The sequence below is a fragment of the Equus asinus genome, chromosome 7 (genome assembly GCF_041296235.1).
Source record: "Equus asinus isolate D_3611 breed Donkey chromosome 7, EquAss-T2T_v2, whole genome shotgun sequence".
Lineage (NCBI taxonomy): Eukaryota > Metazoa > Chordata > Mammalia > Perissodactyla > Equidae > Equus > Equus asinus.
Window position 1 is genome coordinate 42579776 of NC_091796.1, and position 27109 is coordinate 42606884.

The following is a 27109-nucleotide window of genomic DNA, read 5'->3' on the forward strand; positions in this document are numbered from 1 at the left end:
TCACGGCTTCCTGGAGCACAGACTCCATATTATACGGACAGGAAAGCTCTGTGGGAACCAGGGTGGCAGTAGGAAAACTTGAACTGTAACTGACAAATTGCTGGAGGTACAGAGTGGACAGCTCTGAGAGTTAAAGACTCCAAGGGGATCCTGTCATAGGAGGGCTCCCACAGTCTTGTGAGATGCATCTTCACGAGCTCCAGCAGATTTCTACAGGAAATATCAGAGAAAAATTCCCTCGGCTTCAGGCAGGTGGAGGGTGAAACTATTTCCAACTATGCCAGAGAACTCTTCTTCTTAAGTCCTGCCTCAGGAGAAACTAGTTAACCATAGCTGAACCTTCTGGGGTATTAGCAGAGCCTAACTGACCTGGGGAAGGCAAATACCCTACCCCCACCCACTCTAGCCATCCTGTCCTACCTAATCGAGGATAAAACACCATGAGAAATACATGTGATGTTTACAGTCAAGAGGCACAGGCTCAGTAAAAGACTGAGACCTAAGCCTAGGACTAGAGAATGCTTCCCCTCCCCGACACCTCCTCGCATTACTAAAGGCCTATTTACAACAGTTCCTTTTACCTGGTACATTGTGTCTGACTATCAAGAAAAAATTACAAGGCATAGGAAAAGGCAAGAGAAAAACACCACAATTTGAAGAGACAGAGTAAGCATCTGAACCAGACATGACAGAGATGCTAGAATTATCAGACTAGGAACTTAAAACAAGTATGATTCATATGATAAGGGCTCTAATGGATAAAGAAGACAGCATACAGGAACAGATGAGCAATGTAAGCAGAGTTGGAAACTCTAAGAAAGAACCAAAAAGAAACACTAGAGATAAAAAAAACAGTAACAGAAATGAAGAACGACTTTGATGGGCTTATTCATAGACCAAACATGGCTGAGCAAAGTAGAGTGGAGTTTTCAGCAGTCGCTTACCTGTGAAGAATTAAGAGGTAATAGTTCAGAGATCAGTGGAGGAAGAGGATATGTTGAAAGACCAAGGATCTAAGACAGAACCTCTCAAAGGGTATGACCTACGAACCGGTTGAGCAGACCAGAGCTAGAAGTCTTACCAAAGCTACAACCTAGACTCACACCTAGTTGGTGCCTAATTGGATCAAAGCGATCAGCTTCCTCCTTATCTGCTTAGCAAAGGAGACAGTAAACCTCCTTGGGAAAAGATAACCTAATCTAGATGCTATAAAAAATGTTTTTAAATTAATGTCTGCTATTCATTCAAAACATTTACAAAATATGCCAAGAGGAAGGACTAAATGATTGAAAGTCAATAGAAAAAAATAAAAATAGGCAGTAAAAACAAACCCATTGGTGAAATAGATTTTGGAGTTGTCAGACAAGGATTTTAAATAGAAAAATTGAGGTATATATGGGGAAAACAGATGAAATATGGAGAATTCCCCAAATAATTGGAATTTATATAAACATATAAAATTAAAATATTAGTATTAAAAAATACAATAACTAATATAGGGAACTCTGTGGATAGATTTAACAAGAACTTATTGGAAGAGAGAGTTCTTGATCGAGAATATAGATCAACAGAAAATATACAGACTAAAACACAGAAAGGAGAATAAACCAAAAAGAATATGTGTGTGTGTATGTTACTGAAATATATAACATATCTGTAATAGGGTTTCTAGAAGGAGAGAGAAAATTGGGCAAAAACAATTTTTCAAGATATGATAGAACTTGGGATTTTCTAAAACTGATGAAAAATTTTAACCCATAGAGCCAAGAAACTCTGCTAACTCTAACTGCTAAGGAACAAAGGAAAATCATGACTAGGCATACCCTAGTCCAACTGCTAAGAATCAAAGACAAAGAAAAAATATTTTGAAAGCCCCGAGAAAAAAAAGATACAGTAACTTCAAGTAGCAACATATAAGACCATCAACTGACTTTTAAACAAAAATTATCAAAACCAGAGGACTATATAATGCAATCGTTAAAGTGCTAAATGAAAATAATTGCCAAACTATAATTCTATACCCAGACAAAAATAGTCTTAAAAATGAAGACAAAATAAAATACTTTTAGGCAAATATGTAAATGTAGATACAGACGTAGATGTAGATAGAGATATTGCGGGTGTCTCTCACTAGCAGAATTATACTTAAAAAATACTAAAGGGAATTCTCAAGCAGAAGGAGCATGATCTCAGTCAAGCACAGAGAAATGTAACAAAGAATCAGGAACAAAAAAGGCAAATTTGCCAAATGGAAACAAGAGTAAAAAGAAAACCGTGATTGTCTTATATCTGTTAAAGAATTTGAATTTGTATTTTAAGACAATCTTGTAAAACATCACCAGTCCCAAACAGTTTTAGTGGTGATTTAGTCAAACATTTAAGATACAAATAACACCAATATTAAAAAGTTATTTCAGAAAATGGAAGAACAAAGAACACTTCCTACCTCATTTTGTGCCGTCAGTATAATTTTAAAATCAAAATCTGAGGAGGACATTGAAAGATATAAAATTATAGGCCAGGGTCTCTCATGACCCCCAAATGGAAACACCCTAATACCTATCAATAGTAGAATGGATAATGATATTGTGTATTCACTTAATGGAATATTACATGTTAATGAGTGAATAAACTGCTGATGGAGTAATCTCAAAATATAATATTAAATATAAAAATGCCACACAAAAGAGTGCATACTATATCATTCCATTTATGTGAAGTTGAAAACCAGCAAAACTAAGTGATGATAAAAGTCAGGATGGTGTTTTTGGAAGAGAGATCATGACGCTAAAACAGATAATGGAGGCTATCTGATAATGTTCTATTTCTTGATCTTACTGTTGATTACATGAGTCTGCTCAATCATGAAAATTAATTGACCTGTATTGTTATTATTTTTTCACTTTGTATGTATATATAATAGTACATATTATATATATTATACTCTAATAAAAGCTTTACTTAAAAAACTATACAACTAACCTCTTCAGTCTTTGTCTCACTTCTTTTAATATCCAAATTATAATACTCCCAAATACTCATCTTTTGAATTCATAGTTACTGACTTCTTTCCCTAATGTTTCCTGCTTCCAATATTATTGAATTTATTATTGAATTTTCACAAATGTTATCGAAACTTCACAAGGTTACTTACATAACTCCTTAAATCACTACTCCTTCTAAAAGGAGGAGCTCATTAAAATCATTGTTTTGCTCTTAAATCATACAAAGCACACAGTCACATCCATTTCTCCAGATCCTGATCTGCAGCAGAAAATTTTGCTGGGACTGTTCGTCCATTAACAAATTCTGAAAAAGAATGTTTCCACTCTTTTGAATTTTTTAGCACCAGTATATCATAGGATCTGAGATGGTTGCAAACTGCTAGCACTGTGGGAAAACACCATCACAACTATTTGCAAAAATGGATCTTCAGGTTATATCTGCTAGCCCATAATAAGTAGGAGTTATTCTCACAGATATTTTGCCATCTAGTTCAGCAGTTTATTTCTCCCCATTTAAGAAAGCTGGAAGTATTGCTACCCCAGAGGAGTTGCTATGGCCTCCACTTTTGGAAACGGCCAATTTTTCTGTCCATTGATATGAAGATGTGCCCAATTCCTTTGTGAGATTTTAACGACTTTGAGAAAATTTCACAAGTGAGTGAACAAAGTTTCTGTCATTTCCCCTCAAAATATACTATCATCTTCCCTCAACTATGTGGTCTGAAATGGGACTCAAATTCAGGTTCTATTTTACAAAGTAAAAATCCATAGAGATATGAAAAGATTGTGAAATGTGACTATGAATTCCAATAATCACTTGGTCTTTCCCATAGGAAGTGAAAGAAATTAGAGAAAATTAGATTTTCCTGAGCTAATGAGGCACACAGGAAAAGGCTGAGTTTTGCTTTCAGTTTTTCATTGAAGCAAGCAATGTGAGATTGCAGCTAATTTTGCATTCACTTTCATCTATTTAAGTCATCGATCAGAGAAATGTAAAAGTTCAACTGAAAATCCTGTAAGTCAAAGGGAATGGGCGATGGATCTAGCACATAGTGGGCACCTACTATTAATATATCATATTTAATCCTCACGATAACCTCATAAAATAAATATTATTGTTATTTTACAGATGAATAAGCTAGGTTCAGTGGGCTTAACTACCACCCCCAGGTTCAGAAAGCTAGTACATTCCAGAGCCAGGAGGCAAAATCCATATTCTTTTTACACTAACCATGCTGCTACTGTGCAATGGTAGAATTAGTCAACTTCAACAAACGGTCATTTGATCTTTATTACTGTGTATATTTTATCTCATTGTGGGCTTTGCCACTATGTGGACTTGAACTCTGATTCACGGTAGAAATCATTTTAATTTGTGCCAAACCTTATTCTATTTATGGTCAACGGTAGCTTCTTTTCTGAAAAATGTGTGGAATACTTTCAATTTATATCATGGGCTTTCAATTTTCTAAATAGCAGAAAATGTATTAAAAAATCAATTTTTATCCACACACCAGAAATGCAATTAGAAAAGTTGTCTATAATAATGTTCATGTTTTTCCAAGTGAATTGCTTTATAGGAAGGAGGAAACATTCTGAAATGGAATCTGGTAACAAAGCATAATGCCATGAATCAAATAGCTGTCTTACACCATGCAGTCCATCACTTAAGGGGATAGACAGTGTGGGTACTGATTAAGATCATGGATTTTGAAATCAAGATGACCTGTAGATCACCACATTTCATGAAATGTAAGACACTATTGACTGTGAGAACTAACATTACTTTATAATGAAAGAAAAAGCACTACCAAAGAATTTTAAGACACCTTTGATTACATAATGCATCTTGACTTCAGAAGTGATAAATTTTGCAAAAAATAAAAGAACATATGTAGAATTGATGACATGAGGAAGCTGTGTTATATAAATTATAAACGTTGTAGTGGCTGAAACAAGATAATTTACTCCTCACGTACATAATGGGTGCTCCTCATTGTGGCTGCCTCCTTCCAAGAACTAATTCAAGGATCCAGATTCTTTCCATCTTGGGTCTGGTCCATCTTTAACATATGACCTCCAGGCTTTCTGTGCTTGTCTGCATCAAGATGGCTGAAAATGGAAAGAACCTGGGGGATTCTGCCTGAGAATTGTTTATGAACCAGGGCTAGGAATGAAACTTATCACTAGTACTCACATTTCATTTTTAGAAATCAGTCACAATGCCACAAAGCAAGCTGGGAAATTTCATCAAGGCTTGTGCCCACAAAGAAAATGAATTGGGTTTTGTGCAGAGTCACGCTCTACCATGACCTACCAAGTAAGACTCAGCATGCTCATGAGTGTCCAAGACTCTCTCCACTCACAGACACATGCAAGACTGTTTCCAAGGCCTATTTTGTTTGATGGATCACTGAATGGACACATCAAGGGCAGCTGTCCTAGAGAAACACCCAAATCCACAGTGGACTTTCTGTGTGCAAGACTTTAGCACTGGTTGGCACACCCCTCTGCGATTTGGGCAATTTTCGTTTATTACTGCAGCATATTTTAGTGTAATGTGATTCGTCGGCTCAGGTTCCTCATTTCGTTTGTTAAAGAGAACAATGACTACCTCACAGAGCAGCTGTAGCCATTAAGTGTGGTGCTGCATGTAAGCACAGAGTACAGTGCCTGACGTAGAGCAGCTGATCAGTAAACGAAAGTTATTACTCTTATTTTTATAAAATCATTACCAACTTTTGAGTGCGGACTCTTTTCTCTGATTTTACCTACATCATGGGTAAATATTTAAATAATCATCCTCACATTATACTTGCAAACTAATTTTTACTTAGATTGCTTCCTCTTTTAGATTTGCTGAAATAAAAGTCCCCTAACATAGCCTTCAGATAGAATTAGGGTGCTTGGAACACTCAGTATGATAGTACACTACGATACTCTGTTTATAGACACAGGAAGCATGTCGGCTATTGTACCCTCTCTATCTGGGTTGTGTGAGAGTCCTGGTGTTTGAATTAGGATAGGCACAAATTGACAAAATTTCAGTCTTCAGATACTCTGGATAATTTATTCTAATCTCAAAGCTTACTAAAGTTTTCAGGACCCATGAGAAAGCCATGAATTTACTCTTGAAAGGTGACAATGGTTTGGGGCTTAAATATGCCTTATCTCCATGCTAATTCAAGAAAAAAAAAATTAAACTAGGACACATTTTGATGTCATTATGGACAAAAGTGAATGTGTGTATGTGGAAATAGAGTGAGTGGGACAAAAGGAGAATTCAGGGTCAAGACATAGTTCTTCCTGCCTCCAATCCATTCTTTATTCCTTTTGTTTTGTTTTGTCTTGTTTCATGGCCCATTCCTACTTCTTTTTTTTTTTTTTTTTTTTAGATATAATTGACATTGCCTAAGGTCTGTTCTTAGGGTAAAAATGTAGGTTAAATTTTAAACTTCCCAAAGTGCACAGTAGACATTCTCCAAAGTTAAATTATTATTCAAAAATAATTTCAGTTTATAAAATTCATTGCATAGCCAGGTGTATTTTGGGTGAATGGCTATAAATGGAGATTACCCATCTGCTGTTGTCTTTGAAAACTTCACTGCTTTTTATCCTTATTTTATTTCTTCTTTGCTCTCATGCTGTCATCAGCTTCAAAGTGAGGACCATACTCAGTAAAGATATGCAGGGGATACACAAGTGGATGTAAATCAGGCCCACTGTGGACCGAGTTTTGAATACAGCTGTTACTCAATTTTACAATGTGGGGTCACTGCCCTTTTGTATTTTTCTCAACTAAATTACGACAGTGAGTCATGTAACTGATTCCTATAAGACAGTTAGAAATATCTTTGTCTCAGCCATTTGAATATCTTACTGCAGAACATTTGATTCCAGTGAAATTATTCTCACTTTAAAAGTAATCAATGTTTTGTGTAAAGCAGTAAAGTATGTATATTCTTGAGATTGATTACTATAGGTAAAACATTTTATTTTTTATTGTTTGTAATTTTCCTACAAAATTATATTATTTTATGATTTCTCAAAGGTGTCTATACTCTGAAGCTGAAATAATTACTTTGTAATTTTTATTAAGACATTAGTTTTTCATACCTACCAAATATAAAATACACAGATGTGAAAAAATGGTACATCTCATACATATGATGACTTTTACCATTGTATGTTATTAAAGTTATTTTGGACCCTATCGTATCAGACATATAAGGCATGAAATTGTTAACTGCAGAAATAAGATTTTTGGCATGCAGATGCAACTTCTGTCCTGAAACTACCTCTTTTTCTTTATATGCTTATGACAAAATACATGATAAAATTGTGTAAAGTTTAGTATTTGAAGCTCTTCCTAAAGCTAATGATTAAAATCACATTGAAATAACTACATGAGAAGGTAGTTATTCTTTCTCCACATATTATAGGAGCTATCTGAGAGAGATTGTTTGCTCAGATTTTCCTGGTTGAACTTACGTTTATTGTTGTCTTTCTGTAAGTCAAATAATAATTAGCACCGTTTTTATTAACTGGACATATTATATTAAAATTTCAAATCTAGATCCACTCTGAATAGTTTACTTACATGCAGTGCCACATGCACATGGAGCAAGGAAAGTCTCTTCAATCAATGGTGTTGGGAAAACTGGACAGGCACATGAAAAGAATGAAGGTAGATCATTATCTTTTGCCATACTCAAAAATTAACTGAAAATGGATTAAAGAATTGAAGGTAAGATGTGAAACCATAAAACTCCTAGAAGAAAATATAGGCAGTAGACTCTTTGACATTGGTCTTAGAAGGATCTTTTCAAATACCATGTCTACTCAGTCAAGCAAAGCAAAACAAATAGTAAACAAATGGGACTTCATCAGACTAAAGAGCTTCTGCAAGGCAAAGGAAACCAGGAACAAAACAAAAAGACAACCCACCAACTGGGAGAAAATATTTGCAAATCATATATCTGACAAGGGGTTAATCTCCAAAATATATAAAGAACTCATATAACTCAACAACAAAAAAACAACCCAATCAAAAAATGGGCGGAGGATATCAACAGACATTTTTCCAAAGAAGATATATGGATGGCCAACAGGCACATGAAAAGGTATTTAACATGACTAATCATCAGGTAAATGCAAATCAAAACTACAGTGAGATATCACCTTATACCTGTTAGAATGGCTATAGTCACCAAGACAAAAAACAGCAAATGTTGGAGAGGATGTGGAGAAAAGTGAACCCTCATACACTGCTGGTGGGAGTGCAAACTGGTACAGCCACCATGGAAAACATTATGGAGATTTCTCAAAAAATTGAAAATTGAAATACCATAAGACCCAGCTATTTCACTACTGGGTATTTATCCAAAGAACTTGAAATCAACAGTTCAAAGAGATTTATGCACCCCTATGTTAATTGAAACATTATTCACAGTAGCCAAGATGTGAAGCAACCTAAGTGCCCATCAACTGATGAATGGATAAAGCAGAAGTGGTATATATATACAATGGAATATTAGCCATAAAAGAAGACAAACTCGTCCCATTTGCAATGACGTGGATGGAACTTGAGGATATTATGTTAAGTGAGATAAGCCAGACAAAGATAAACACTGTATGATTTCACCCATATGTGGAAGATAAACAAATGCATAGACAAAGAGAGCAGATTAGTGGTTATGAGAGGGAAAGGAGATTGGGGTGTGGGCATAATGGGGAAAAGGGCACATATATATGGTGACTGAAAGATAATAATGTACAACTGACATTTCACAATGTTCTAAACTATTATGACATCAATTTAAAAAATGTAACTTAAAAAAACAAAAAAAGAATTGCCTTTCAGAAAATTTGCAAAGTCACGTATCCAGAGCATGTACAGAAGAAGAAATCTTGACCTGAAATGACCTCGGAACCAAAGATTCTCCTCCCCACAGAACCAAAGACTGGAACATGACAGGAACTTAAATGTTGGACTCTTGTCAGAAGTGAGGAGATGGTTATTCAGGAAGATCCAGGGTTAAAATTCCTTCCCCACCTTACTGTGAAAGTTTAGAACTTTAATACAAGCTTTTAGAACCTTACCATAAATGCTTGAAGCCCACCAATCAAAACCTGTCCCACCAGCATTTCTGCATGCCAGCCTGCTCTCACTAACCTCTTAAATTTCACGCCAAATCCTGAATCAGGGAAACAAATCTGAGGGCACACACTGGCTGTCTCCCTGCAGATCCAGCTCACATTATAAAGCCAATTTCTTTTCCCAAAAGCTGCTGCTGTAATTAATCAGCTTGTTTACGCTCATTGGGCAAAAGAACCCCAATTTCGTGCAGTAATAATATCTCTCTCAGCCCTGTGGCCAAGTGGTTAAATTCTCCTGCTCCGCTTCAGTGACCCAGGGTTTTGCCAGTTTGGATCCTGGGAGCCAACCTAGCACCACTCATCAAGCCATGCTGAGGTGCCATCCCACGTAGCAGAGCCAGAAGGACACACAACTAGAAGATACAGCTATGTCCTGGGGGCCTTTGGAGAGACAAAGAAAAAAAAAGATTGGCAACAGATGTTGTCTCAGGTGCCAATCTTTAAAGAAAAAAAGAGAAAAGGCTCCTCATAACCCATCGTACGACAAACTGACTCTAAAGATTTCATCAAATCTTTAGATTTTTTGTTTTAATTTCTATATGATGGTTAATGAAGATAACTTACTTGTAATCCTTTCAATTCTCTTTTTTTTTTAACCTCTTCATTCTCTTTTCGTATCATCCTCAAATTTCTATACTATGGCAAAAAAAGTATGAATCCAAAGGCAAAATATTTTGCCCATGAATTTCATAAGTTATCTAGTGAGAAAAGATGTGTTACTTAAAAATGTACAGTGAAACTAAGTTAAAATACAAAAATGGATATTAAAATCAACATTGCAAAAAGTAAGGACTTTGTGAGTTTCACAAAATATCCTTCACTTATCTTTATAATGGTAACCTTAAAAACAGTTACGCATTTTTGTTTTTCCTCCCAAGGGCTACTTGCCAACCACGTTGTGCTTTTCAAGTTGAATCTCATTTCATGGTTGCCCTTTAATCACTGAAGGTCCCTTTTTATCATTTCTGTACTAATTGGTGTTAAAACACTTGACAATTTATTGTGATTTAAGTTCATTAGCTTGCATCTCTTTCCCCACTAGATGATTAATAGAGACGTTAAATAAGATTACAACCTAATAATAATGCCCTCTCTATCCTGCCCGTATCTCTCCTCTACTAGGTAGCAACATGTTTTCTTGATGGAAGAAGAACGTGGTTTCAGTCTCTGTCCTGTGAAGAATTAGGCTGCTTCTCACTGATAATTTGAAGATTCAGAAAGTCTTCCTCCAACCTATGACATATATACAAGTTGAGAGAAAACTTGTCATTTTACTTAATAGATGTAAAATTGTCAGTATTTTTATGAAATCAAATAATAGTTGTTTCCCAGTTGTTCAGCCTTTTAAATATGAACCTTATTCCTAAAAATAGAAATTTCACACACACACATGCATACCCTTTAAGTTATAGATATTTTTAAAACTAATTTACAATTTTCAATTTATACTTTTCAATTTCTTGAAGACATCTTAAAGTGGATTTACTCCAAAAGGTGGCCTTCAATTAACCTTGTCTCAGGCTGACAATTCTTGTGCCATTTTTAAAAACAGCTTTATTAAGATAAAATTCACATATCATAAAATTCACCCTTTGAAAATGTATAATTCAATATTTTTTCATATATTCAGTTGTGTGGATATCACGCACTGTATTTAGCTGCATCCCATACATTTTCATATGTTGTTGCTGCAACATTTTTTTATATTACTTGACTATATTACTGACTATAACTTACATATTTCCTTCCTAGTTATTTTATGTAGACTTGATTACAAGTTCATTATTGGCTGGACATATATGCTTATTATGGAATATTTAATTGGAAGTTTTGAATGTAGCAACACAGCAAAATAGATGTGAAACTTCTAAATGAACACGCATCAGATCAGATTAAGTTGGTTCTATAAAGGAAATGCCCTCAATTCCTCATGCAGCTCATTGTCTCACACCCATAGACTGTCTTTGGACCCTGGCAGGTGGGACGTTTATTCTAGGGCTCTGTGCCTCAGAGATTGTACTGGGTTGAATAGTGGCCCCACACAATTCATGTCCACTCAGAACCTCAGAATGTGCTCTCATTTGTAAATACAGTAGTCCCCCCTTATCCGTGGGAGATAGGTTCAGTGGATGCCTGAAACCACAGATAGTACCAAACCCTCTATATCCTGTTTTTTTCTATACATACATACTTACGATAAAATTTAATTTATAAATTAGTCACAGTAAGAGATTAACAATAACAAATAATAGTAAAATAGAACAATTATAACAATATACTGTAATAAAAGTTACCATAGATTCTAGCAACGTCAGCATACGATATTTCTTTTTCCTTATTAAGTCCAGGACTTTCACCTTTTCACTTGAAGTAATTTATGGCTTCTCTTTGGACTATCCCAATTGCCAACATCACTACTCCTGAGCTTTGCAGTCATTATTAAGTAAAATAAGGATGATGTGAACACAAGCACTGCGATACTGTGACAGCCAGTCTGGTAACTGAGATGATAACTAAGTGACTGACAGGCGGGTAGCGTATACAGCGTGGGTACACTGGACAAAGGGATGATTCACATCCCGGGCGGAATGGAGAGAGACAGGGTGAGATTTCATCACACTACTCAGAATGACGTGCAATTTCAAACTTCTGGATTGTTTACCTGTAGAATTTTTTATTTAATACTTTGGGACCTGTTGACCACAGGTTACTGAAAGTGCGGAAAGCGAAACTGCAAATAGGGAGGGATTACTGTAGGGTCTTTGCTGATGTAATCAAGTTAAGATGAGGTCATACTGGATTGGGATGAGGCCTAAATTCAATATGACTGGTGTCCTTGTAAAAAGAGGGGAATTTGGACACAGAAATATGGAGAGGAAAGGCCATGTGAAGACATAGGCAGAGATTGGTACGTGCATCTACCAGCTGAGGAACGTTGAGGATTGCCGGCAATCACCGTAAGCTGGAAGAGGCAAGAAAAGATCCCTCCCCAGAGCCTTCAGGGGGAGCATGGCCTGCCAACACCTTGATTTCAGGTTCTAGCTTCTAGAACTGTAAGAGAATAAATTTCTGTTGTTTTAAGCCGCTCAGTTTGTGGTACTTTGTTATAGCAGCCCCAGGAAACTAATACAGGAACTCAACACCTCAGAATGACTTCCTTAAAATTTTCTAAATTCCCCCCTAGACACACTTGTTCCTTTCACTAAGACGGAAGTTCCTTCACCAATATCTGGCCTATATTTACACTTGTATTTATGAATGGTATTCTTCCCCGATTCTTCAGAACCTCACATTATTAATTAATTCAAATTCCTCTAGAACATCAAACCGCCCCTTTTATCCAGGAAACTTTTCTATCTTTGTATGAGTTTGTTCAAATCCTAGCCATAATAAACAGAAAAAGGAAAAAGAAAGCTCTTTCATATTCAAAAAAAAAAAAACCCAAATAGCAACAATGATGATACATACACGTGAACACGAGAAAAAGAGAACAGAAATAAATATGAAACAGAGACACTCATATATTGCTCCTGGGAGTGTGAAATTCAACCTCCATTGGGAGACATTTTTGGCAATATCTGTCAAATTTACAAAAGCGTATATCCTTTTTCCTGTAATGCTAAATCTGAGAATTATTCTTACAATCGTATTTGTACATACATATATGGGATAAGCATAAGTTACTCATTGCAATATTGTCAGGGATGAAAAATGCAAGTCAAATCAACTCACTGCATGAAGCCTGCAATGGGTCTGCATTTCACTCAAGGAATATGTCCAAGTACTGCCAGTGGCTGCTCTCTGATCTTTTGTTTATCTTCTACCATCTCCCTTCAGCTACTATGCACCAGGCACATTGACTTTCTTGCTGTTTTTCCAACAGTCAGGCATGTGCTAGAATAATGCCTTTGATTGGAACACCGTTATCATCTTACCTTTCTTTTCCACTTAGAATATAAATTCCAGAAAGGTTTTAATCTTCATCTATTTTGTTTACTGATAAAAGTCTTAAATAATCCTGGCACATACTATGCACTTAATAAGTGTTTGTTGAATTGAGGAATGAACCCAGATATTCATTAAAGCTGAGTGTTTAGGTAAAATATGGTTAGTACTTAAAATATAATATTATGCACTAAAAAAAAAGTCAGACAATGACTATGCTTTATATGTTCTGTGGAATATCTATAAGATATAAGTTAAATGGAAATAGAAAGGATGTAGAGTGGTATAGTATTCTACATTTGTATTTTTATGGAAAAAAACCCTTCGGATTTATAGTTGACTGCATTTCCATGAAGAAATTCTAGAAATACATTAAAATATTAAAATTTTTAATAATTGTTCTCACATCCATTGTTTTGAACTCAGTGACATGGCCACATCTAATTGCCAGGGGAGCTGGAAAATGCAGGCCAGCTGAAGAGCCTTGAATCCAGCTCTTCATCACTATGGAATAAGAGGAGAATGAGCTTTTATGGATAGCTGGAAGTCTCCTCTACGGTCTTTAAGAAAATGCCATATGTCCACTTAGGCCACAGAATACAAACATCCTGATTTCTCCCAGAACTTCAATAACTTAGGTATTTTCTTTTGAGTCCTATGTTTGAATGGCAACTATTGCTTAAATCCTTAAGTAATGCCAACTTCTAAAAGTTTCCCCTTGTCTTGTCTCTTCCTTTGAATTATTCATAGAAATCTACAATGGTGCTGCTGTTAGTACCTCCAAGATGCCTGCCCCAGCCATTATGTAATCCTTCCACAAATATGCCTTTCCTTGGCTTTTGAATAACTTTCACAGGCTTTGAATAACTTGGTCTATTTCAGTAGCAGCCAAATATTCCTTCCTGTCACTTCTTTGAATACTAGGTTATGTTTTTGGTGTCTCATTTTCTTTTATTGTTTTTCTAGTCACTTCCAGCCCTTACTTAAAACTGGCTGCTTCTTGAGGAAATTTTCTTGCCTGCATGCCTCAAGTAACACAAGGTCAGGAAGCAGAATAGATGATCTCCTTGCTCCCCATTGTCACTTTCAAGTCATTTCTCCTTATTTCTCTTTCCAAAAACTTAGATCCTTTGACATCTGACAAAATCCCTATCATCAACCTACCTCCTGGTTCCACACTTTGTTCATTGAAGATCTGAGCTCCTGCCCCACTGTTTTCTCAGTGATTATGCCCTATATGTGGGCATTCTTTTGACATCCTGACATTTCAGTGTTTTGATAAGTTTATCAATTGGAATCCCTATAGGAAATGTTATTCACATCTTATAGTTCATAAGAAGAGATTTTAATGAAAGAACAACTTCCATAAGAGAAGAGAGAGTTACAGGAAAAATGATGAAATAACCTGGAAAAAAATAAAAGGAAAATAGAAAAAGAAAGCAGCAAACAAGAAAACAAGAATATGATAACTAAGACAGAAAGAATAAAAGAGGAAAATAAAGAAATATCGTGTAGACAAAGATTCAGGTCTCAATTCTGCCATTTATCAGGTGTGGACTGTGGTCATCTCATGAGCAGTCTTTGTGATCATAATTCTGGTCTCCAGTTAACCAGTTCAGCTCTTCCTTCCAAAACATGATGCCACCTCAACTTTCTTGATAATGGGCTCTTTACATGTCTCTCTATGGGAGGACAGAAAAGGGGTAGGGCAAATAAGCAGGTGTGCAATAAATGTTTGTGAATGATTGACTGAATAAATGAACAAATGAATGGTGCATAAGCCAAATTGACTCACTTGTTGGTTTAAATCTGTGGTTCATAGAGCTATTTCAAAGACGGAAACTTTTTAAGGAAATTGCCCCACATCTCTCAGTGCTCATCACACACTGTCCCAAACTGAGATAGGTGTATCCACCCACATACTCTGTAAAACCCAGATGTCACAGACCTCACTCATCTGTGATTGTAAAATAAGCTTGTCTTCCTCTTGAATCACTAAGCTGTGACAGATCAAGAAACTTTAACCCTTCTTGCTAGAAAGTACTTCTCAAAAGGTACTCAAAAAAGATGGCTACTAGTTTTTCAACCACAGTTGGTCCTGTTTTTCCTCTCCTTTTCTAGCTCCCTCTCACTTCAGCTGCCTCAGCATCTTTACACTTCCTCACCCCACTCTTTGGCGTTTCTTCACTCGGGATCTTTGAATCAGTGATCCTTCTCACTTAGGTCACAGCTCAAATATCACCGCCTCGGAGGAGACTCACGGCATTGCCTTCTGGAGAAGACTCCTGTCCAAAGTAGCTGCTCTCCACTCTGTTGCTTTATAGATCAGAATATCACTCTTTTTTTTATAGAACTTATAATTCAAAATAGTTGATTTCTGTTAACCTATTTAAAGTTTTAAATACTTAAAGTTTTGCTTACTTAACCTTTCCCTCCTCTCACTAGAGAAGAAACTCCCTGTGAGGAAGAACCCTGTTTGTCTTGTTTACTGCTGAATTCCCATGGTCTAGCATACGTGTTCCCTTAATTATCACGTATTTAGGTTGTTTCTATCAGATATATGACTCGAGACCAAATTGTAAAATTCATTAATAGCCGGTACTCACTATATGCGTATATCTAGGTGTGTATGTCATAATATACGATATATATGTATTAGACAACGTTATTGTCAAAATGTGGTATTGATTGACTCTCTCTTCACATATAGGAAAAGGCTGTATGTTGAAAAGCTGCAAATAAGAGGCTTATATGCTCTTTATTTGAAAAAAATATTTTAGCATTGTCTTTTAAAAACATTGAATTGTCTTCAGATTGGCTAACAAAGAAGCATTAGATGCATTTCTGACTTTTACTTGTTATCATTGCCAGAGTTTGAGCTCTATCAAACACATCGCCCTATCAGATATGGACTAAAGAGATCCCGTGCTTTTAACTCCAGGTCTGAAAAAGTGGAAATTTAGTCATTGAAATTTATGATATTTATTAGAATGAAGAAGAAGCAAGTTCTATTCATCTTCTTAAAAATCACATGTATTTAATAAGAAAGAACAGCAGGTGAACTGTACAATGCAAATTAGTACCTACTGATTTTCTGGCATCCAACATATCTGCATTTTGTATTAGTTCCATTTTTTCTATTTGCTGTAATGATATTTGTTTACTCATTTACTCTACAAATTTCAGGGAATAATAGCATGGCATTTTCTTTTTTCTTTTTTTTTTCTTGGCTGAGCTATTCAAGTTGTTGTGTTTGGTAGAATATGATATTTTCAGCTGCTGGAATGAAGTCTCCTCATGGCTCTGTCTCTGAAGAATTGGCCCCTAATACTCTGTAATCCATGAAGCTCTGCCATATGGTATTATGGGGCTCTTAGGTCCAGAATATCAATAAAATCCGAAAAGGGGAATGCAAGTTTGCTTTATGTCTCAGATTTCTGATATGACCCATCAAATTCACTTTTATTCTTTTTCATAGTACTATATAACATTTTACCTTCAGTGCTGCTTGCAATTTTCATGCTAAATTCTTCCTTAAAAGTTTTATTAACCCAGAGTTTTAGAAGGGAAATAAAATGGGCTAGTAAAGATTGGCCCTGTGATCAGTGTCCATCTCTTAGTGATAAGATTTAGACAAAGGAATTTTCTGTGATGTCAGAATTGAGCAGAAATTGTCAACCCCTCACAAAGAAATACAAATAATCATAAACTGATAATAAATCTCTGTATGATAACACTAGCAAGTGAACCCTTTCAGTATAGATGGGTCTGCCGACATGGGCTTCTACCTGGGTCTTCTCCACATGGCTTTGGCTTCCTCAAAGTATGGTGGCCTGTGGATAGTCGAACTTCTTATATCATGTCCTAGAACTCCAAGATCAAGTGTTCCAATGGAACAAGGCACAAGGCACAAGACACGTGACTTTTTGACTTATCCTTGAAGATTTCAGAGTCACTTCTACCGTATTCTCTTGGTCAAAGCAATTATAAGCCCACTCAGATACTAGGAGAGGGGTAGGTGCAATAAGATGTGTGTCGGGGCTGGCCCTGTGGCCGAGTGGTTAAGTCTGTGGGCTCCGCTGCAGGCGGCCCAGTGTTTCGTTGGTTCGAATCCTGGGCACCGACATGGCACTGCTCATCAAACCACGCTGAGGCGGCATCCCACATGCTACAACTAGAAGGACCCACAACGAAGAATATACAACTATGTACTGGGGGGCTTTGGGGAGAAAAAGGAAAAAATAAAATCTTTAAAAAAAAAAAAAAAGATGTGTGTCAAAAATTTGTCACCATCTTTTAAAAGGAACACCCTTAGGGGCCGGCCTGGTGGTTTAGCAGTTGGGTTCACACACTCTGCTTTGGCAGCCCAGGGTTCACAGGTTCGGATCCCTGGCATGGACCTAGCACTACTTGTCAGGTCATGCTGTGGCATCATCCCACATAAAGTAGAGGAAGATTGGCACAGAATGTTAGCTCAGCGGCAATCTTCCTCAAGTAAAAAGAGCAGGATTGGCAAGAGATGTTAGCTCAGGGCCAACCTTCCTCACAAAAAATTGAAAAATTTAAAAATAAATAACAGCAACGCCCTTGTTAGTCTTGTAGTCTACTTACTGATTTCCAATAAATATACATACATTTTTACTTAACTGAAGTTAAACATATACATACACTTTAAGTTAATGGAAAGTTTTGAAATTACAATCTGATCTTATTACTACTTTAACTGAATTAAGCAGCACATCATAAAATGAAGTTCATTCTCATTACCATGTCTCATCAGTGGAATACTCTGGAATTGTGAAAGAAGCCTTTTGGTATCTTGCCAGTGTCTTCTCTTCCAGAGAGCTGTTTAAGCTGATAATTTTTCTTTCAATTCCAGCCTTTCAAAATTTAGTAGTCCCATGAAGATTTTTATAGACAATGAAATTTCCCAAATAAGCCAATTCATAATTTTTGATGGTAACAGAGACAGTTCAGATCTCCAAAGGTGAAGGTGTTTTATTTCATATTGCTCCACACTTGAAAACTAAGATTCTTTTAAGAGCTAAGATAATAAGCTGTGTCTCAAATCATATAACTAGAATTTTACTGTTGCATATGGCCCATGTCACATGTATGGGTCATATGCATTCATCAGAAACAGTGAGAGGAAAAGGAAAAAAGGAGGGGTGGTAAATTGGGCAGAAAAGTAATGAATTATTTTTGGTGTATTTCTATCTGCCCTGGAAAGAAAAATACATTGACTATAAAGCAAGGATCATGAATGAAGGAAAGAGAAGCACTTTTATAATCATCACTAGCTGAAGATTTCTGTGGCCACTGGACGAAGAGTTCTGGGCACCTATAAGCGTCCTAATGTATTTTGATTCTGTGAGAGTGAGTGTTACAACCTACCTTATGTATCTTAGTGAAGCGGAGTAAGATTACATTCCAAATGCAAATTCAAGACTATCCTGGACTAAAAATCCATGAGTTATAAGTAAAGTTATGCTGTCATCCTTATGATTAGAGAAGATGGGAGCTATTGCTGTGATTTTGCTAAAATCTTTTATTATTCTGATTCATTATAAGAAACATTCTGATTCCTCTCATAGTTTAGTAAATCAGACTACAATGATTACAAAAGACCTTTTCAAATCCTTCACATCCTATTGGAATGTGAATACTGAGAGCAAAAACTGTCTTAATTGTAATACATCTATCTCTATTTCTTCAGTTAAGTTCCTAATGTTTAATATTCTATAGTATTACACAAGATCGGTATTATGACAAATACATAATTTTCTAGACAATGGATTCTACATGATTTAAGTACGTTACCAAATAAGAATACTTGGAATCTGTGGTAGACATGGCAATGTGCTGTCCGAATCCTGCTTCACGGAGGTACTCAATGACCAGCTGCGGGCTGTCATTCATTCTGAGAAGTCATGCCTTTTCCAGATGTCTGTGGCCAATGTCTGATGGAGGCAGAGTATAAAATCCTGGCCATTTGGGACAACTGTGGTGGATCATTTAGCACCAGCTCACACTGTGGGTTCAATCAAAGCTGTTGCCAGACCTGCCTCACAGCTGAACTTGTCCTTCTGCCCACTCTTTCTTCCTTCCTCTCCCTTCCACAGGGCTTGATTCCAACCAAGGTTGCTTCCTAATAAATGTCTTGCATGCTAAACTCCATCAGAGTCTGATGCTAGAAAACCTAACCTTCAATAGGTTCTAAAAAATTAAGATAATCAAACCTGAATATAAACTATTAGAATACACTTAAACTTTTAAGATATGCAAAAACTCATTCTACTAGGAAAGGAGTAACTTATTCTCTCTGTGAAAGAGTTTCTCCTCCAATTGGTTTGTCATTTCGAATTAAAATAACCCACTTGCTGATAACGGAAAGTGTCAGTGTCAATGTCAGTACACATTCCAAAGGCATGCTTGGAATAGTGTTTTGAGTAGAGGCTTGATAAATGTACATTGACTTGCTAGATAATGCTGCTACCATACAATGTAATGGTAAATAAAATTGTTAGAAATGCCATAAAATATATCATAGTTTTCCTTTATGCAAGGTAAAAGACAAGTTTTAACCACAACGAAAGCACTCTTAAAAACTTTCCCTAATGTAAACAAACTTCAGTTCTCATAAAGACAGCTAGTGGTTTATAGATTTTTTTCAATGACTTAAAAATGAAAAACAGCCAACTAATCTGGAGCCTATAATGGGAATAATGGACCAAAATGAATGAAACGACAGCCATTTCTCTTTGTGAAGCAGAAAAATCTCAGTTTATCATTATTTTCTTTCCTGTCTGTTCTTAGTTCAGTATTTTATTTGTTTTTGAAAATATGTGGTTTTGAAGCATGTTTTCACTTTGTCCGTCCTTTGTTTTTATACTGACATACTGCATAAATCATTTCTTTGTGAATATCTTTGTGCTTTATTGCTTTATTCACTTTTTTTCTTCTTCACTAAAATGTAAACACATTCTGAAACATATGAAGACTTTTATCTTAAATATATAATTCTTGAAAATTGGAAATCCTTATTGGAAGTCATTAAATAAAAAATGCAAACGTCTTTTCCTTCTTTGAGAAAGTAATTACTGTATGCATTTTAACCTATAAAATATGATTACCACATCCCTTAAAGAGCATTCTTACTATTACTAAAAAAGAGCACTGCTTTATTTTAATAAAATAAAATTATAAATTTATGTGCTCCTTTATTAAAATACGGACTTCTATTTAAAGCCTTGAACTATTTGTATATTATCTTATATGTATTGCACATACATATATAATGCATTTTATGCTAATGTAATATAAATTAATTTTACTAAAAAATAATGCTTTAATTACATACAACAGAGAAGAGTAAAGTCAGTTAAAAGATGTTGGATCAAATAGCTTATACGTACACCAGAAAACTAGTTCTCAAGTTAGACCATTGCAGTGACTCCTACAAAAACAATTATGGACCACTTCACTACTGGTATGTACAACACAAGGAGACAGAAAGAAATCCAGCCATGTGCCTTAAAGAAAAATCTCCTACTACATGAATGGACAGGCTCAACTTCACTAATGACGTAAAAAATGTACCATGTTATCATAAATTAGTATTCTTTTTGTCTTTCATCAGACATCTTTTGAGCTATTTTTAACTACCAGATAACTCTGCTAACAAAAATCTCTGCTTTCAAAAATTCAAAATCTTGAAGGTAAGAAATTACAGACAATTTCGAAATGGGAATATTTATAAAGTTCAGTGGATTATTGTAATTTGTGGTTGGGATAACAAACAAAAACACAAATGAAGTGTTTAAAGTGAAAATTGAAGTCACACCTTAATCAAAGACAAAAATGTATAAACATTTATTTTTTTGCTTAGCTATTTAAACTTCTTTATTCATAAAATTGTTTCTTTTTGCCAAAAATTCTGGTAATAACATTGCACTGTTCAGTTTGGAAACTATCTTTCCACTATTCCATGTGACACTGGTTGATGGGTCCTTCTATCATGCCAAACAACTATGATTCATCTATGAACTGAGCTCTTGGCCCAAATGACTAATGGGAGTCTTTTCCTGGGACTAATATGCTACTTTTCCACCTAAATGACACACTAACTTTTCACCTTCCCATCTAAGTCATTCATTTTTGCACTATATCCCATCCTTTCTGGCCCTTTCCAGGACCTTAACTCAGATAGAAGCTCCCCACTTGAAGCCCTGCCCCTCATTAGTTATAACTCTTTATTGAGTCATTCCCATCAACCCCCAAAGAAGCTGTTCTTATTTCCTATTGATAAAAACAACAACCTCTAGATGCCACTATCTCCACTGAATATTGCTCTATTTATTTGTTTTATTTTAAAAATTTAGACTTCACAGGAAAGCAGTCTACAAGTACTGTATCTTCTTTCTTTTTTCCTCTTCTCACTTAAATTTAATCCAGTCATAATTTCGCCCCACCATCCCACCAAAAGTGCTCTTCTCAAGATCATCAGTTATCTCTCTGTTATTGAATTCAATGAGTAATTTTCAGTTCTCAGACTTTCTAACAGCAGCATTTGACACAGTTGATCACTCCCTCCTCCTTGGCACACTTTCTTCACGTGGTTCCAAGACACAGAGGTCTTTTGGTTTTCCCTCTACCTCATTGGTTGCTTTTGCTCTGTTTCATTTGGTGGTTTCTTCTTTCCTCAATCACTTGACATAGGGGTGACCCAAGGCTAAGTCCTTGACTTTCGCTTAGTTTTTATCTAAATTGTTATCCCAGTATATCATATAGCCTCACATAAAAATATCAGTTATATCCTGACCACTCCCAAATTTATTTCTTCAGTCCAGATCTTTCTCGTAAACTTTAGACTCATGTATGCATCTGCCACCTTCATACAGACATGTATGAATATGTATACATATATATGATTAAAGAAAATAATTTCAGTGATACAGACAAACTTTATTAACACTTCATGAAGCAGGCAGTCTCTACTTTTAAGAGTTCAGAGAACTGCAAAGTAAGGGAAAAGGGCTGCAAGCTTTTATAGAAAGAGCCAAGCAGGAAATAAGGAAGAAGCACTCGGTTTCGGTTGATTGGCTGGGGTTGCATATCTGACCTTATTTTAAAAGATTAAGGATCAAGGAAATAAGTATAAGTGTAGAGCCCAGAGCTGACTTGGTGTTTGGGAATTGGTTGACTGGATATACCGCATTTCTGGTCAAGTGGAACATTTACAAGGACATGAAACTTATCCAAGTTTTGGTTTGCTGATGTGGCTCCCTGTCCAAGAGCAGCTCCACCTGAGCCTAGACATTTACTTCAACAATAGATATAATCTCCTTAGGTTTTACTTTTTACTCTCCTACTCCATTTTCATCTCATATCTAATCTGTCAGGAAATTCTGTTAGGTCCACCCTCAAGTTCATACAGAATGCAATTACTTATCTTTATCTCCACTAATACCAAGCCTCCATCAGCCCTCCCAGTCACGGCTGCCAAGCCCCCATCATATTTTCCAAGACTCCCTCATCTCTTTCCTAAATTACGACACTAGTCTCCTAACAGATCTCTTTACTTCTTCCCTTTCCACTCATAGTTTATCCTCAGCATTGCAGTCAGAAAGATACTTTTAAGAAATGTCAATCATGTCCCACCTCTGCTCAATATTGTCCAATAGTTCCTTCTTTTACTTGGAATAAAGCCCAGAGTCCTTTCAATAGCCTAAATGTCCTACGTAATCGGTATCTCTTGTATACATTATCTCTCTGGCTTCCTTTCCTACTACTGACCCCCTCACTCTACTCCAGCCACAGTAGTCTTCTTGCTGTTTCTCAAACGCATCAAGCACAGTTGTACTATCTAGCACAGCAACGGCTGCCGGCCACTCTTCCCATAGTTAACTAGATGACTCACTTCCTCTCATTTGTCACAAATTTGCTCAGTTATACTCTCGCAATGAGGTCTTCTCTGATCCTCCTATTTAAAACTGCAATTGAGTTGTTCCAGCCCTCTCTATCCCCATTTCCTGCTTTAATTTTCTCCACAACACTCTCATGTTCTGAAACATTGTATTATAACTTATTTATTTGATTATCTTTATATTGTTCTTAAAATACAGGCTTCATGGTGATGGCAATTTTTGTTTGTGTCCCATAGTGTATTCCAGAGTTCAAAGACCGCCTGGTTATTAATAGTTGGTTAATACATACCCGTTGAATGAACGAAGGTAACTATTGTATAGTGAACGAAACATGAACTATGTGTCTGCAGAGGTATATGCAGCAAGAAATCAAACAACTCATCCCAAGGATCCTTTAATCTATTGGGAATTCGAGGTATGTGATACCACAGAAGATGAAGATGAAACAAGATGTGAAAGGAAGGAGAGGTATTGAAAGTTTATTTTAGGATCAGCTAATGGCTGTGGTCCCCACTCTTACTGAGAAGAGCAATTCAATTACTGCTCCCCTACCACCTCAGGTTAAAAGAGCTTCATTCTTTGAGGAATGCTGCAGGTGGTGGCAAGGTTGAGGGCAGGAGTGAGGCCACCAAAATAGAGAAATTTAAATGAAAATCTATATCCTAAATATAGACACCTCCAAGCTTCCCTCCCTCTCCTAGACTCCAGAACGCTGGCAGCCAAGTTTAAACAAGCAGGCGGTAGGTTAGAGACTTCTTCTTTGGAGAAATGTGGCTAGAAAGCAAAGGCATAGATATTCTGAGGCCCAGAAAAAAGTCCACTCCATAGTCAATAAAACTCAATTAAGCATACAGAGACGGAACTAGGATATTAAAAGCTCCTTCTTAAATATTAACAATCAAGGTCATTTGAGGAAAGCATGAAAAATGAGAAACCAAACCAAACTGAGAAAGAGGAAGACTGGAGAAACAGAAGTGATGGAAGCTGAATAGGTCTGGGAAAGAAAGTTAAGCAAGGAGACCAGCTTCCGCCGGACCTCAGGAGAGCTCAGGTGCAAGAGTTGTGCGAATATATATTCTCTTGAGACAAGGGTTTGGACCTCCACATCTGTTGATCACTAAGTGGGGACACAAACTCTGGGGTAAGGCTATTTCCTTCTGTTTAGGCCAAGGGCAATGCTACTCACAGCTGCTAGGGAAGTGTGCACAGGCCCAATGAAAAAGGATCTGGGCAGGGGCTGGCCCCGTGGGCGAGTGGTTAAGTTCGCGTGCTCCGCGGCAGGCGGCCCAGGGTTTCGTTGGTTCGAATCCTGGGCACGGACATGGCACTGCTCATTAAACCACGCTGAGGCAGCATCCCACATGCCACAACTAGAAGGACCCACAACGAAGAATATACAACTATGTACTGGGGGGCTTTGGGGAGAAAAAGGAAAAAATAAAATCTTTTTTTAAAAAAAAAAAGGATCTGGGCAGGGTAACAGAAGTATTTTGCTTTGTTTTGTTTAATATTTTAGAATATTTTGCCATGTTTAGTTATGTGGTGGAAATGGTGAAATAAATATTTTTAACACACTATGAGAGCACAGAAGAAGGGATGTGTGGATTTCAGAAGGTTAGGGAAAACATAAAAAAGTTAGTTGAGTTAGGCCCAGGAAGCTGTATCAGTGCAATAATTCCCCTACCTACATTACATAGTTATAAATATCAGATGAAAGCAAGCATAATAAAGTGTTTTATAAAAGATAATAGCTCTGCTTTGCTGTAATGAAGATAACTTGGGATCGCATTGGGAAAAACACTCTAGTTCTTGATAAGAATTATGTCTTAGAGTTAGCCAAGATAATTGCTTTCAGAATTTTCAGATTTCAAAAGAATTTTAAGGCAAAGATATTGTGCTTTTCTAAAAAACTTTGTCTTTTATCTGTACTGGAACAAAGAGAGATGTCTCAACAACATAACTTGACAGAAAAACTTTAAATTGCTGAGAAAAAGATGGTATTGGACTTTAAAGAATATTTCATTTTTAATTATATAATAATGCTGCAAATCCTTTAAAAATTTGGTTTAAAATAGCTGTCTCTTTTGAATATAAAATGCACTGTAATATTTAAGATAGAATAAGGGTACTTAAGTGCAATTATGGGAAGCAACATTTTTAAAAGGTGCTGGCATCATCTTTTTTTTCTTAAAAAACTAGACAATAGAAACAAGACATTTTTGAAAAAAATATTTTTGTGATTCGTATATTTCCTCTTAGCTAGAGTAGAAATTCTCTTGAGTTTGAACTTTCCAGAATTTGAATTGTTTTCTCATGACTTGCCTTCAAAAATCATTTCTATTCTTGCCCATCAATATAATAAATGGCAATACGCTTGTTATCACACTTTTCCTTTGAAGTCAAAGTATTCTTTTTAGAAACATCCTGATCATTAGTAGTTTAGTCAAAATTACCAAAACTGTGAATATTTTGTAAACATTTGAGAGGAAAAAAGAACATACCACAAAATGCTAATTTTTCATTTTTCCTGACAACTATTGTTCAATTTTAATGGTTTACAATTGCATTTCACAGCACATTGCTAAATGAGCTGTTGCATTTATGTTTTGAAAAGTATAAACTCTCCATGATATCTGATCTCATTATTGCTTACTGGTACTAACATCATAGACAGTAAGCTTTTGAAAGACTGTCGTTTTCAGATACATATAAAGATATTTAGCAAAAACTATTTTCTGGGCTACATGAGAAGACGAAATGAAAAGGGAGCCATTGTCCAGGAAGACTGATCTGCCTGGGTGCATTCATATCCATAAAATAATTTTCTATCAGTTAGGAATAGCTGAATATTTGCCTTAATTTTCCACACTGACCTGGTACAGTTTATGTTATCAATGCTACCAAAAAACTAAAAACCTTCCATGTAGAAAACTGATAAGTATGGAAGAGACTGTAAAAAGGATGCTTTTAGATATATACATTTGCTTTTTATAAAATAAAAAGAGTATTACCAGATTCAACTAAAGAAGGAATGAAAACCTGGAGAGACACATGGTAAACAGTTAAACTGTCACTATGGCCACCCCTGGCGAGATGACGAGTTTTGTCCAGTGACCTGAGTTTTAAGGCCTGGATAGAAAAAGATATGAGGCCCTGAGCTTCAAAGTCTGGGAACTGGAACTGAGAAAACACAAAGTTCTGATCACAAAAGTACTATACCACCAAGAAAAATGAGAGGATCAGAACAGTCTTCCTTTGCCTAATGTATGAAAATGATATTTAGCATCTTTATGTGAGTTCTGAATGGGGGATAAAGAAGACTCCTTGATCATTCATAACCAGCAGCTATCCCCTCATATTAATTTGAAGTTCAAGTTTAGATTACTCATGTTATCTAGCAATCCATATACTGAAACACAAAATTTTTGGTTCACAGTTGTTGTAACCCTTGGGATGTCCCACAGAACAAAAAGGCAAGACTTCTTTGGAGTGATACACCCTGAATTCCAGCCCTGCAGGGATTCAGTGAATTAATGCCCTGCACTAGGTATGCACTCTAGCTAAAATTACATAAGATATAAGAAAACAATCCTCGATAGACCCGATGCACATAGGATTATATGCCAAGGAACTCGAGATAATAGAAGTCTCTCTGATATTGAGTATAAAATTAGAAAACAATCAAAAACATGAGAAAATAAGATATTATGAAACCAGATGTGTGGTTTTGCAAAATAACAAGATATATGTTCTAGAAATAAACATGGCATTGTTGAAATGAAAACTCAGGGGGAAGAAGGATTAAAGAACAGATGCAGACAACTGCAGAGAGAATTGATGGACTGGGAAACATAAAAGGATGTTTACCCAAAGTCCACAAGAAAGATAAAGAAATGGGGGACATAAAAGATAGGCTAGGAACATAAAGAATAGGATGAAAAGTTTCAACACAGAATAGTAAGGAATTCTAGAAGTATAGAACAGAGAAAATAAAGGAGAGAAAATATTTAAAAATATTGTAAGTGAGGATTTTTCAGATTCATGAGTTCCATGAAAAACATAAAGCCATGCTCA

At 36.1% G+C, this 27109-nt stretch overlaps 1 long non-coding RNA gene across 2 annotated transcripts in view; it reads right to left on the reverse strand.

Annotated features, from left to right (window-relative positions):
- LOC139045771 (uncharacterized) overlaps nucleotides 1-19435 on the reverse strand; it is a 70029-nt gene extending 50594 nt beyond the window's left edge. The window contains exons 1-2 of one of the 2 annotated variants that reach the window (XR_011504861.1): nucleotides 18930-19226; nucleotides 7606-7665 (exon numbers count right to left, since the gene is read on the reverse strand). This is a non-coding gene — a long non-coding RNA (uncharacterized lncRNA). Of the gene's footprint in view, nucleotides 1-7605; nucleotides 7666-18929 lie in introns of both variants that reach the window. The other variant, XR_011504860.1, reaches the window with a different exon arrangement.
- Between the last annotated feature and the right edge of the window lie 7674 nt (nucleotides 19436-27109).